Genomic DNA, 14,079 nt, shown 5'->3' on the forward strand with positions numbered 1-14,079 from the left:
ATTGTTTTAAACAATATACTCCTATTCTGAAGAATTTCACTTATTTTGGGGAGGACCTCTGAATAATAAGGTTAGGATTTTCAAAAAAGTTTCCAACCACCTCTACTAGAATTTCACAAATATTTAACAGCAGAGGGCAATCTTCTCTAGCAATAGTATATGCAGGGTAAAAAATCCGGGCTGTAATTTCTTTACTAATAATTAATATTTTACTGTCTTCTCATGTATCTGAAACCAGAGACAAATATATTCCACGGATTTTAGGCATAGAGATTAACTTCTGCACTTATCTTTTTTGTTTGAAAGTTTGTTTTAATATTTAATCGTGCCCTACACGAGGCCAAAAGGGGCAGGGTGAGCAGATCTGTTATCAAATAATCCTAAGAGAAATATGCAGACAACGCAAGGTTAAGTGGGTGGGAGACAGCACCCATACTGACTAGAAGAAAAATATTATCAAGGCCTTGGTATAACCAGGTATTCTCTATTCTGCTGTAGACATCCTTGTTAAACTTGGAATGAAAGCTGATCCACTGTAATCAGAAGACAGCTGAAACGATAAACCTAAAAACAAATCCACTAAGTAATTTCCTGCTACGAATAGCAGGCATCTGGCTTTAGCAAAACTTGACTTTTTGTTGTGAAAGTCAATGTGATGGAGGTATCAACAGAAGTAATGCAGCAAGGAGAATACTTGGGAATTCAGGTTGAACATGTTGATCCAGAAGATGATTTCAGCATGAAACCCCAGCTGAACTCAAGTTCTTTCTTGGCACAGTTTTCATCACACAAGGGCGAATTTGCTACAGTGCAACTCCTTTTCCTAAAACATGTGGAAGCTACTAATTTTATTGCCTTATTAGAATTTTATCTCATGACCTAACAATGAAAGAACACTTTCTTCCCGACCATAATGAATAGTTTAGACAGACTTTTTTATGCCTAGTATTAATATTAAAATTATTTTAATTTTATCTTTCTCCCATATTTGAATTGCACATTAGAAAACTGAAAAATTGAATATTTGCCTCTTGGTAATTTCTCAGTGTAGCTCAGCTCAGCACTGAATATAGTAGAGGTTCAGAGACCCAAGACAAATATAGTAATTTCTATGGATTCCCCAAATCTGTCCTTCCAACTAGAAAAAGGGCATTTTTTCAGACACTCCATAGAATGTGGTTAATCAAATCTTTTATGATAAAGAACCTTTTAAAAGTAGACAAATGGAGAAGAAAGCTCTCATTTTCTGCTTGTCCCTGGGGGGAGAACTCAGCACTTTCCAAAGGGGAGGACTGAACCTCATGTACTTTAGTTACTCTAATAGTATCAGAGATTTAGGAGAAATAAGGAAGTTCAGACTTAGAGGTAAAAGTCAACCTATATTATTTTTATTCATTACATTTTACAGAGGCAAAATCTATTTTAGTTGTAAATTAAATTTGCATAAACTTAATTCCACTATTATGCATAATGCAATAGATATATGTAAGAAAGTATGCATTATAATATAATGTATAATATTTAATACATGTATATACACATACACGCATCTGAGCCCCAACTCCATGGTACTTCAATATTCTAAGGTAACAAAGATGACAGGGTCTACTGTGAACCACTGTATCTTAGAAAGGTGTATTGATTTTATAATCGCCACATCTATCACGGGAGTAGTAGAAGCAATATTTCAAGCCTGACTCCAAGAGGATTATCTTTGTACAAAATTTTTGTGTCAAAATCTCCGTCTTCCATTGCAACCACGTAACAGTATCTTCCCAAGCTTGACCTCACCCTCACCACCCAAACTGAAACTAATGGGCTACAGCTAGAGTGAAGAAATTAAAGATACAAGCTTGGTATGCAGCCTTGAGTTGAAAACTGGAGAAGGTTTTCCTTGGTTAAGGTCTTACACAGCAATTGATTATTCTTATGGGGTCTTGGCCTGCTCTACATACCAAAACAAAACAAAACAAAACAAAACAAGAAAGATCCCTGATTTACCCAAGATTTTATTGTTATTTTATCAGAAGTCTAACATTTGGGTCCTCTTTCATGTCCTGTATCAGCAGAGTAGATGAATATTTCAAGGAAGGTTCCTACCAGACTGTATTTGTTTTCCAGGGTAAAATTTCCCAGAAAAAGCTTAGAAATTCTTTTCTGCTTAGATCTGCTCATCAGTTCAATTTTTAGTTATGAGACCACAGAATGCACTTGGACAGCAATTCAGAAGGTCAGGATTTGAATATGTTTTCTTCATGCTAGCTGCAACAAATTGAGTTTCTTAACCTCACTGGGTTTCAGTCATTCATCTTTAAAATAAATAAAATATTACTTACTTCATGAAATTGTAATGGAGTTAAAAGAGATACCATGTAAAATAATTGGCTCATAGGTGGTAGATCATAATATTTGTTGAATCTTAAATTATATTTAACAAATATTTTTTAGACCTTTGAACATCAACAGTAGCAATATTCATTGATATACTTCCTGGTCCTCTGGACTAGAGAGGTTGTTATAAAATTTGAGATGCATTTAAAAAGAAAAGCTTGAAAGTATAATTTACTAGCCCATTTTAATTGGTGGATTATTTCCTTTCTCAAAACAAGATGGAAAATATTTTTTAAAGGTGGTTTGCCTTCTGATCTCTGATCAGTTTTCTTTATATAGTAATTCAGACTATCAACATTTACTCAACACTGGAATGACTACTTGGCGAGGTGTGAAGGCAAGAGTAGACTCATCCATTACACTTGAGAAATTTGCAACTTCATGCGGGGGGAAAGACCAATATAAACAAATTTAAAAGATGAATATAAGATGAACAAACTGCAACCAACTAAGATATATTAGGTTTCACAGGGAAAATCTGAATTTCATTAGACAGTTTTCAATGTATAAAGTATCTTTTGTGTGAATTATGTACTAGTCATCACTTGATAGCAACTAAAATTCCCAGATCTCTATTTTTATGAAAAGGGTGATACATACTAAGAACTGGCAGAATTTTCATGTTTTGTCTAGGCTCTGATTTTTCCTTGTTGACCTGTTTTGCTAAATGTACTTCAGCATGATTACTGGTAGAAATTGAGATTTATAATTTCTGAGTGCTTTTCTAAAATACTGTAATTTCTGTCTAACCTGCAAAATCATAGCATTATGTTGGTAATACCATATGGTTGGCTGAGTAATTTTCACAAATACCAATCTAAAGGACAGGATGTCAGGAGATAAATACATGGGTATAATCTAGAATATCCCATGAAAAAATACATAAGTTCATCCTGGAGTAGAAATAAATACTACCCTATATACATCTATAACTTACCTCATGGCATTTAATGATTTACCTTATAAACACTAGTATCTACCAAGCTAAAGTACATTTTTTATAGGAAATGGAAAAGCAACATGTTAAACATGGTTTGAAGTACTGATGCATTTAATAATTTAAGTAAACAAGAAACTTATATTTTATGACTTTGGATGCTAAACTACATTATATATGTTTTTTTTTTCCTCCATTCATTGCTGTTATATAAGAAGACTTTTTACAATATTGACTTTGTATCCTGGGGAACTATTTAATTCATTTATTAGTACTAGGTTTTAGAAAAACATTTCTTAGAATTTCCTCCATACACAAGCACAACATAAGTGAAACCAGTTCGAATCTGTACGCATTATGTTTATATTTCTTGCCATATTGCACTGGCTAGGAAGTCAAGCATTAAGTGATATGAGAACACAACTTTGCATTTTTTCTAATCTCTGGGAAAAACCCTCATTATATCTTTATTAAGTAATATGTTAGCTGTAAATTTTCATAGATGGCCCTCATGAAAATGAATGAGCTTTCTTCTATTCCTGGGATACTAAGAATGTTTATCATTAGTAGGTAAACTGAATTTTGATGAATAGTTGTCTTTCATCTATTGACATGGTCATATGATAATTTGCATTTATCTGATGACTAAAGTTGAGTAATATTTTATTTGGATATTGGTCATTTGTGAAACTTCTGTGTGAAATGTCTGTTCAAGTTTGTCCTTTTTTAATAAATTATTTTGATAGTGAGTTATACATGTTCTTTTTTTTGTCTTTATTTTTTAATGTTACATTAAAAAAATATGGGGGAGGCGGGGCAAGATGGTGGCTGAGTGAGCTTACCTGATAATATCTCCTGCAAAGAAGCTGCTGGGCAGCATTGGAGGCTCTTCGGGACCAGGCTGTTTTGGGATTTTTGCAGGAGAGAAGGTGTCTGGACATCGATTTGGTGGGAAGGTAACAGAGAAAATATATCTATAAAATATACACAGAGGTCCTGGCTGTGCCCGGAAAGCTCCCTCCTTGGGTGGGCAGAGCCGCGGCACCAGGTGCTGCTGTGGCATTTTTTTTTTTGGAGGCTCTGCAGTACTGGGGAATTCATAAGCCCTGAGTGGCCTTTTGGGGGGTTAATAGGACAAGAGGTGCTTGCAGACTGATTTGGGGAGACAAACGGAAGTTTTATTGTGAAGCGGGGGAATTTTTGATTGCGGACACAAACAATAGCGCTTCAGCCTAGAGCCCCGCCCCCCCAACCCAGCTGCCGATCTACAGTGGACTTAAATTGATAGCAATAGAGAGACGCCACCAGGGTCTGGCAGGGTGGGAGACGTTTGGAAGCTGATTAGGGGAATATTTTGTGAAACGTGGGAATTTCGGGTTTGGATTCTGTTATTAGCGTTTCTGGCTGGAGCCCCATCTCCGGGCCTGGCTATTGATCTGTGTCATTAAATTGGCTGCAGTGTAGAGGCACCCGCCCGTGGCCATTCTGGGGGATCACAGGGTGGGAGGGGTCCTGAAGTCAATTGGTGATACATCCACAGAATAGACCCCAGTGAGTGAGTGAATTGTGGGGTACAGACACACAGGATAGAGCTTGCGGATGTGACCTCACCCATAGGGCTGGCACCCAGCTGCGGGGATCCTTGAAGGCTGTGATGCACTACAGTGCTCCCAGGCTCCGTGTTAACCGGACTTGAGGTTGCCAGGTCTGAGTCGCCTAAACCCTGGTGGCCCACACCCCAGAGACTCACACCTCTTGAGTCTTCAATATCTCAGACTTTCCATCCCTGAATTCATCACACCCTGAGGTCCCTCTGAGGTCCTTGAATGTCCTAGCCCTCAACATTTGCGTTTTTTTGTTTTGTTTTGTTTTTATTTTTATTCTATTTTATTTTTTATTTTTATTTTTTAATGTTCTGATTGCTAACATTGCATTATCCCCTAGTCTTTTCTCCCATCGTATCCCACAAAGTCTTTTTTTTCAGTTATTTAGGGGTTTTTTATTTATTGGTATTGTGGCTGTTGTGGTTGGTGTATATCTTTTTTATCTTTTCCCTCTCTGTTCCCCGCCCTTTACCCACCCCCTTTTTCTTTCTTCCTTTCTTCTCACTTTTTTTTTTCTCTCTCTCTCGTCCCTCATTTTCTTCTTATTTTATTTTATCTTAACTATAAAATAGGTGCTGCAGGGAACACCTCACATTTGCTGGGTTTCCTCATCCTCCACTGCCTCATTTCTGTGTGAATAGATTTTGGCTATCTACACTATCCCCTTTCCCCTACATCTTGATAGCCTCAATCATCTACTGTCTCTCCTATATTCCACCTCCCTTTCTTTGATCCACAAAGTGTCTAACTCTTAATTTCTAATACCTTTGTTTTGTTTTCTGTCTGTTATCCATTCTTGAAACTATTGCCTTTCTTTTCTCTTTCCCTCTCACACGAAAACAATAGCTTTTTAATTCATACCATATTCCTCCCATATTCAGTCAACTACCTTATTATAGGTACTCTACCTACTGTTATAACTCCACACAATTTACATAAATCTAACATCCATCCTCCCAGATCTCATATTGTTGCTTTGTTAACATATATCACCAATACTACTTTACACTTTTTCCTTGCTTACCCAATTGCCTTTCCCCAACCCTAATAGTTTCCTTTAAAGTGAACTTAACCAGCAATAAGAAATTAGAATAAGAACAAAGTGACAAAGAGAAGATATAACACTTACGCAAAAACAACAGCTAATTAATCTCCAAGACTAGACAAAGAAGCTAAGGAACTGATTAAACCCGTCAAGATAAAATGATGACCAGACAGCAACAAAAATCTACAAATCAAACCAGTAATCAGGAAAACATGGCTGAATCCAATGAACAAACTAAAAATCAGGAAGGGGAGCAGAACTTTCCACAAGTAATGAAAGATCTCAGTACATTTATCACCAACAAATTTAATGAAGTAAAGGAAGAGGTTAACAACATGAAGATAACACTGGGAGGGGAAATTGCAGACATACGCAAAAAGATAACAGATATGATGGGAATGAACACCAAAGTTCAAGAAAGCAAAAATATACTTGCAGCAAATATCAGCAGACTAGAAGAGGCAGAGCAGAGAACTAGTGATGTGGAAGATAGTACATCGGAAATCAAACAAATAGTAGAATTGGTCGATAAAAAGATAGAAAAAAATCAGCTAGGACTTAGGGACCTGAATTATAATGCAAAACACTCAAACATACATATTATAGGCATTCCAGAAGGAGAAGAGAAGGGAAAGGGGTCAGAAGGAGTGTTGCAGGAAATAATGGCTGAAAACTTCCCAAATCTACTGAAAGACACCAATGTACATATCCAAGAAGCACAGAGCACCCCACTGGTCATAAACCCCAACAGGCCCACCCCAAGACATATACTTGTCAAATTATCCAATGCTCAAGGCAAAGAGAAAATTCTAAAAGCAGCAAGAGAAAAGAAAAACATCACATACAAGGGAAGGAAGCTCCATAAGATTAAGTGCTGATTTCTCATCTGAAACCATGGAGGCAAGAAGGCAGTGGTATGATATAGTCAAGGTACTAAAGGAAAAAAAATTCCAACCAAGAATACTCTATCCAGCTAAACTAGCATTCAAAAATGATGGAGAGTTCAAAATATTCACAGATAAACAGAAACTGAAAGAGTATGCCAACAAGAAACCTCCCCTTCAAGAAATTCTAAAGGGAGTTCTGCAGGAAGAAAGGAAAAAACAGGACAGGCAGAGTTGGAGGAGAGTGTAAGAGCAACAAAAAAGACAAAAAGAGAAGGAAAAAAAATCAAACAAAATATGACAAACACAAATCCAATCAAAATATGGCTAACACAAATAATTCCTTGAAAGTAATAACACTGAATGTCAATGGAATAAACTCACCTATCAAAAGATTCAGACTGGGACATTGGATAAGGAAATATGACCCATCTATATGCTGTCTACAAGAGACACATCTTAGACCCAGAGACTCATGGAGGTTGAAAGTGAATGGCTGGAAAACATTCATACAAGCAAACAATAACCAAAAAAAGGGAGGAGTAGCTATATTAATATCAGACAAAATAGACTTTAAATGTGAAACAATTGTGAGAGACAAAGAAGGATACTACATTTTAGTGAAAGGGACAATCGGTCAAGAAGATCGAACAATCATAAATATTTATGCTCCTAACAAGGGCACCTCTAAATAAGTGAGGCAAAGGCTGGAAAAACTAAGTGAAAGAATAGATGCATCTACAATTATAGTGGGGGATTTTAATACACCAGTATCAACTCTTGACAGAACATATCAAAAGAGAATTACTAAAGAAACAAAACATTTGAACAGTATATTAGAGGAGCTGGATCTAATAGACATATATAGATTATTACACCCAAACACAGCAGGATATACATTTTTCTTAAGCGCACATGGATCATTCTCTAAGATAGACCATATGCTAGGCCACAAAGAAAGGCTTAATGAATTCAGAAAGATCGAAATCATACAAAATAATATCTCTGACCACAGTGGAGAGAACCTGGAAATTTTCAAGGGACAGAAGCCCAGATTTCACACCATGATTTGGAAATTAAACAGCACACTCTTAGAAAAACAGTGGGTCAAAGAGGAAATCTCAAAAGAAATCAATGACTACCTTGAAACAAATGATAATGATAACACAACATACCAAAATTTATGGGATGCAGCAAAAGGGAAATTTATAGCCATAAATTCATATATCAAAAAAGAAGAAAGCAAAAATGGAAGAACTAACTGCACATTTGAAGGAATTAGAGGAACAACAACAAAGTAATCCAACAGAAAGAAGGAAGGAAATAACAAAGATAAGAGCAGAACTAAATGAAATAGAAAATAAGAAAGCACTTGAAAAGATAAACAAGACCAAGAGCTGGTTTTTTGAGAAGATCAACAAAATTGACAAACCTTTAGTGAGACTAACAAAGAAAAAAAGAGAGAAAATGCAAATACACAAAATAAGAAATGAGAAAGGCGATATCACCACTGATCCCACAGAAATAAAGACTATCATAAGAGGATACTTTGAAAAAATATATTCCAACAAAAATGACAATTCAGAGGAAATGGACAAATTCCTAGAAACACATAAGCAGCCAATATTGATGAAAGAAGAAATTGATGATATTAACAAACCAATCACAAGCAAAGAGATAGAATCAGTCATTAAAAACCTCCCAACTAAGAAGAGCCCAGGGCCAGATGGCTTCACAGGTGAATTCTAAAAAACATTCTGCAAAGAACTAACACCAATCCTGTTGAAACTATTCCAAAAAATCAAAACAGAAGGAACATTGCCTAACTCCTTCTATGATGTCAACATTACCCTAGTACCAGAACCAAACAAAGACACCACAAGATAGGAAAATTACAGACCAATTTCTCTAATGAACCTAGATGCAAAAATACATAACAAAATACTTGCTAATTGTATTCACCAACACATTAAATGAATTATACACCACGACCAAGTGGGATTAATTCCAGGTATGCAAGGATGGTTCAACATAAGAAAATCAATCAATGTAATACACCATATAAACAGATTGAAGGAAAAAAAGCACATGATTATATCTATAGATGCAGAAAAAGCATTTGACAAAATACAATACTCTTTCTTGATAAAAACACCCCAAAAGATCGGAATACAAGGAAATTTTTTGAACATGATAAAGAGTATATATGAAAAACCTACAGCCAACATTGTTTACAATGGAGAAATCCTAAAATCCTTCCCTCTAAACTCAGGAACAAGACAAGGATGCCCATTGTCTCCCCTTCTATTTAACATTGTCTTAGAAGTACTTGCTCAAGCACTGAGGCAAGAACCAGATATAAAAGGCATTCAAATTGGAAAGAAAGAAGTCAAAATTTCATTATTTGCAGATGACATGATCCTATACATAGAAAACCCTAAGGGATTTACAACAAAGATTCTGGAACTCATAAATGAGTTTAGTAAAGTGGCAGGTTATAAGATCAATGCGCAAAAATCGGTAGCATTTCTGTACACTAATAATGAGCAAGATCAGGAGGAAATCAAGAAAAAAATACCATTCACAATAGTAAAAAAAAAAAATCAAATACTTAGGAATAAATTTAACTAAAGATATAAAAAACTTATACACTGAGAACTATACAAGACTGTTCAAGGAAATCAAAGAAGACCTAAATAAATGGAAGAATATTCCTTGTTCATGGATAGGAAGACTGAATATTATTAAGATGTCTATCCTACCAAAACTGATCTACACATTCAATGCAATCCCAATATAAATCAACACAGCCTTCTTCAAGGAACTAGAAAAACTAACTGTGAAATTTATTTGGAAAGGAAAGAGGCCCCGAATAGCCAACAACATATTGAAAAAGAAAAACGAAATTGGAGGAATCACATTTCCTGACTTCAAAACATACTACAAAGCTACAGTAGTGAAAACAGCATGGTATTGGCATAAGGAGAGACACACAGACCAATGGAATTGAATTGAAAGTTCTGATATAGAACCTCATATATATAGCCATATAATATTCCATAAAGCCACCAAACCCTCTCAACTGGGAGAGAATGGCCTATTCAACAAATGGTGCCTGGAGAACTGGATAGCCATATGTAGAAGAATGAAAGAGGATTACCATCTCACACCTTATACAAAGACCAACTCACGATGGATGAAAGACCTAAATATAAGAGCCAAGACCATAAAGACCTTGGAAAGCAGTGTAGGGAAACATCTACAGGACCTTGTAATAGGAAATGGCTTCATGAATATCACACCAAAAGCACGAGCAGCAAAAGAACAAATAGATAAATGGGACTTCCTCAAAATTAAAGCCTTCTGCATCTCAAAGGTGTTTGTCAAGTCAGTAAAAAGGGAACCCACACAATGGGAGAAAATATTTGGCAACCATATATCTGATAAGAAACTTATAATTTGCATATATAAAGAACTCCTATATCTTGAAAATAAACAGATAAACATCCCATTTTAAAAATGGGAAAAAGATTTAAACAGACACTTCTCCAAAGAAGAAATACAAATGGCTAAAAAGCACATGAAAAAATGCTCCAATCTCTAGCTATCAGGGAAATGCAAATCAAAACTGCAATGAGATACCATCTTACTCCCATAAGATTGGCAGCTATGAAAAAAACAGAAGAATACAAATGCTGGAGAGGATGTGAAGAAAGGGGGACACTCATCCACTGCTGGTGGGAATGCAGAAGGATCCAACCATTTTGGAGGACAGTTTGGCGATTTCTCAAAAAACTAACCATAGATTTGCCATATGACCCAGCAATACCACTGCTGGGTATATACCCAGCAGAACTGAAAACAAGGACACAAACCGATATATGTACACCAATGTTCACAGCAGCATTGTTCACTATCACCAAAAGTTGGAATCAACCCAAATGCCCATCAACAGACGAGTGGATCAATAAAATGTGGTATATACACACAATGGAATACTACTCGGCTGTAAGAACAAATACACTACAAACACATGTGATAACATGGATAAATCTTGAGAACCTTATGTTGAGTGAAGCAACCCAGGCATTGAAGGACAAATACTACATGACCTCAATGATATGAAATAAGCAAACTGCCTCAGAGAGCTAGAGACTGGAAAATAGGCTTACAGGAAATCAGGGGATGGAGGAAGGATGTGAGCCGACTTCTGCAGGGGTGGAATCTATGATGAGCTGGTGGTAAGTATGAGCACAAAGAAGAGATAAAATGGGGGCAAGGGGTTGCCTTTGGGTGGGGCTTTGCGGGTTTGAGGGGGCTGGGGATGGGCGGATAGGTAATATTGCCCAAAAAATTGCAGGGAGGGAGGGGCAACATACGAACATAGGAGAGTGTCAGGTGTTGGTTGAGAGTAAAATGCTGAGAAAATCATATCAAAATATAATTAGGAGGGTTACCTGTTTAGGATGCTTGGAGGGGATGGTATGATGCGGGACAGACTCCTGGGGAATGTCTGAATGCTCATTTTTCCTGGGTGGGTTGTACCATTGGGTAGAGACCCAAGTAGTGAGAGTTGGGATGGGCCCACATCCTGGGGAGGACTAATGCCACCAAATAGAGGGAACTGTATCTCTCGAGAGAAAGGGTGGCTCCTAGGGCATTAGGGCAGTTGAGCAAGTCAGGCCCTGAACACTGTTGCAAGTATCTCTGGAAGTGGCTCCTCAGGAAATAGAGATTGGCTGTCACTGTGGGCCCCAAGGGGAGGGGAAAATGGATGTTGAAAGGATGGAACCAAGGTAAAAGTGGGGGCAAGAGAGGAGTTTTGTGAGAGTACACGAGGATGAATATAAGACATGTAATATTACGCCAAAAACATATAGGGGACAACAGACTAATAATGTAAACCATAATGTAAAACATAGGATAACTAAAAAATTTAGAAAACTGTATATCCTAAAGTATGGACCACAATGTAAGCACAGATGTCACCTTGTTTGAAAGCTATTGTTTCGGAGTCTGTACATCAGTTTCAGTAAATATGATATGAATAAGTTAAAAGATTATCTCTGCGGAAGGGAAAAGGTTTTATGGTGGATGTGTGGGAGTACTGTATATTGTATATATGAATTACTGTGATCTAAGGCTCTTGTGAAGAGAAGCTCAATAATTAGGAAAAAAGAAAAGAAAAAGATAGGATGTAGAATTTTTCCAAATCAATACGTATTCTAGATTTAACCTTTAAACTCATTGCTATATTCCATTTTACTAGTAAGGGAACCTGACATTATATTGGGTTTTGCTTTTCAGGAAGTATTGGATCACAGAGTGGTTCAACAATGGTGGCGGAGGAATACTGGTTTGGGATGTTATTGACAGGCTATATATGGTTGACAGGGAGTTATACAGGGCATATGTCCAGGGTGCATGGTAATGTTTGGATGTACTCATAGTGGAAATAATTAAAAACAACAGCTGGGGGGGTACGGGGTTCCTGGCCAGAGGTGCTCTTTCTTATTCCCTAGGGGAGCAGCAGCAGTCCCCCAGGTGCAACGGTAAGAACCAGGAAGGAATGAGGGTCCAACAGTGGGCTTCTGATACTAATTACTATGTTTGTGAGCCTATACGCTTGAAATAAGAACAAGGCCTAGAGCAGCACTATGCCTGGGAGTTTCCTCCTGACAGCCTTCATGTTACTCAAATGTGACCAGTCTCGAAGCCAAACTCAGCATGTAGATGCAGTGCATTCCCCCCAGCATGGGACATGACACCCGGGGGTGAGCCTCCCTGGCACCGAGGGATCACTACCAAATACCAGGATGATGCAACTAGAAAATGACCTTGAATTAAAGGTTCAACACGGATCAGCAGAATATCCCTGTCTACATATAATAACATGACTTTAAAATGCTTTTTGACCTAATGTAAGGGGGAAATGGAAAGGAGAATTGAGTTTATATGGCTATGAGTCTCTAAAAAAGAGTCTGGAGGTTGTCAGAAGGACTGCCCTTATGCACACCTGAGCAGAGTCTCAGAGACAGATAAAGTAGATACAACCCCAGGTATTGGTTCTTTTGAGGGCTAAAGAGACCCACGGGTTCTATCGTCATGGCAGATGGGGTTCACTGCCATGTCAGTTGGCCCTTCTTTGGAGCTGGTGTTTCTGCGTGATGGAACTGGACTCAGATGGGATCTCTTTTCACAAGCCTTTCATGCTACTTCACTGGAATTGTAGTTGGTGCCGGGGTTTAAGATATATCTAGGGATTTGAATCTCTGGACGGACAATATGATAGCCAGGCCCTGAGCCTCAACAGACTTCAACTCCTATACTCTGATGTGTTGGACTTACCCCACTCGGCTAACATGGAGTTGAAGAATGTCAACCACCACACCATGGAGCCTAGAGTGCCTACAACTGAAAGCAGGAGGATTGCATCCAGTATCCATGTGAAATCTAAGCCCCTCTTGACATATATGTGCAATGGACACAACCAATCCAATGTCCACAGAGAAAATGTGGCATTGGTGTGGGAAGGGTGGCCATGGTGGCTGCTGGGTGCGGGAAATGGGAGGAAGAGATGAGATGTGGAGGCATTTTCGGGACTTGGAGTTGTCCTGGATGGTGCTTCACAGACAATTATGGGACATTGTAGATCCCTCCAGGGCCCACTGGATGGAACGTGGGAGAGTGTGGGCTATGATGTGGACCATTAACTATGAGGTGCAGCGATGCCCAGAGATGTACTTACCAAATGCAATGGATGTGTCATGACGATGGGAGAGAGTGTTGCTGTGGGGGGAGTGGGGAGTGGGGGCAGTGGTGTTGAATGGGACTTCATATTTTTTGAGTGTAATATTTTTTTAAAAAATGAATAAAAAAAAAAGATTGGGGAATAAAATTAAAAAATATATATATGAGTTCCCCATATATCCTCCACCCCCTCACCCCACACCTCCCCCCATAACAACAACCTCCTAAATCATCATGAGATATTCATTGCATTTGGTGAATACATCTCTGAGCACCGCTGCACCTCATGGTCAATGGTCCACATCATAGCCCACACTCTCCCACAGTCCACCCAGTGGGCCATGGGAGGACAAACAATGTCTGGTAACTGTCTCTGCAGCACCACCCAGGACAACTCCAAATCCCGAAAATGCCCCCACATCACATCTCTTCCTCCCACTCCATGTTCTTTATATATTCTGGAGGTAA

Source organism: Dasypus novemcinctus, chromosome 17 (assembly GCF_030445035.2).
Source record: "Dasypus novemcinctus isolate mDasNov1 chromosome 17, mDasNov1.1.hap2, whole genome shotgun sequence".
Lineage (NCBI taxonomy): Eukaryota > Metazoa > Chordata > Mammalia > Cingulata > Dasypodidae > Dasypus > Dasypus novemcinctus.